The 326-nt window shown below is 66.6% G+C and overlaps 1 protein-coding gene across 1 annotated transcript in view; it reads left to right on the top strand.

Moving 5' to 3' along the window:
• The window catches only part of LOC104078878 (fibroblast growth factor receptor 4-like), a gene marked incomplete at both ends in the record, with an annotated part of 4808 nt that overhangs the window by 3792 nt on the left and 690 nt on the right, over window positions 1-326 (top strand). The gene's annotated exons all lie outside the window — the stretch shown is intronic.

Genomic DNA, 326 nt, shown 5'->3' with positions numbered 1-326 from the left:
GGGCTGCCTGTGCTCAGCACAGCCTGGGGGGGTGCAAGGTGGTGATGGAGGAGCTGTGTCCCCCCACTGTCCCCTCTCTGAGTGGGGAGAGGGAGCCCAGGCGCTTCCCCCGGGCTGTCCAGAACCTCCCAGCCACATCCAGCAAAGCTCAGGGCAATATCTCCCCAAAAATGTGGGGGTTACAGCCTGACCCACCTCCTGGGTGTCCCCATCCACCACTGCCACTTGTCACTGTAGCCAGCCCGCTGGCAGGGCGGTCCCACCACCGCAGAGGTGCCGGGGGATGTGTGGGAGGGGAGCGGTGGCTCTGGGTGTGGGGAGGGGAC

Source organism: Fulmarus glacialis, unplaced genomic scaffold (assembly GCF_000690835.1).
Source record: "Fulmarus glacialis isolate BGI_N327 unplaced genomic scaffold, ASM69083v1 scaffold19506, whole genome shotgun sequence".
Taxonomy (NCBI): Eukaryota; Metazoa; Chordata; class Aves; order Procellariiformes; family Procellariidae; genus Fulmarus; species Fulmarus glacialis.
The sequence above is the reverse complement of the archived record's forward strand: the minus strand, read 5'-3'. Positions and strand labels throughout refer to the sequence as shown.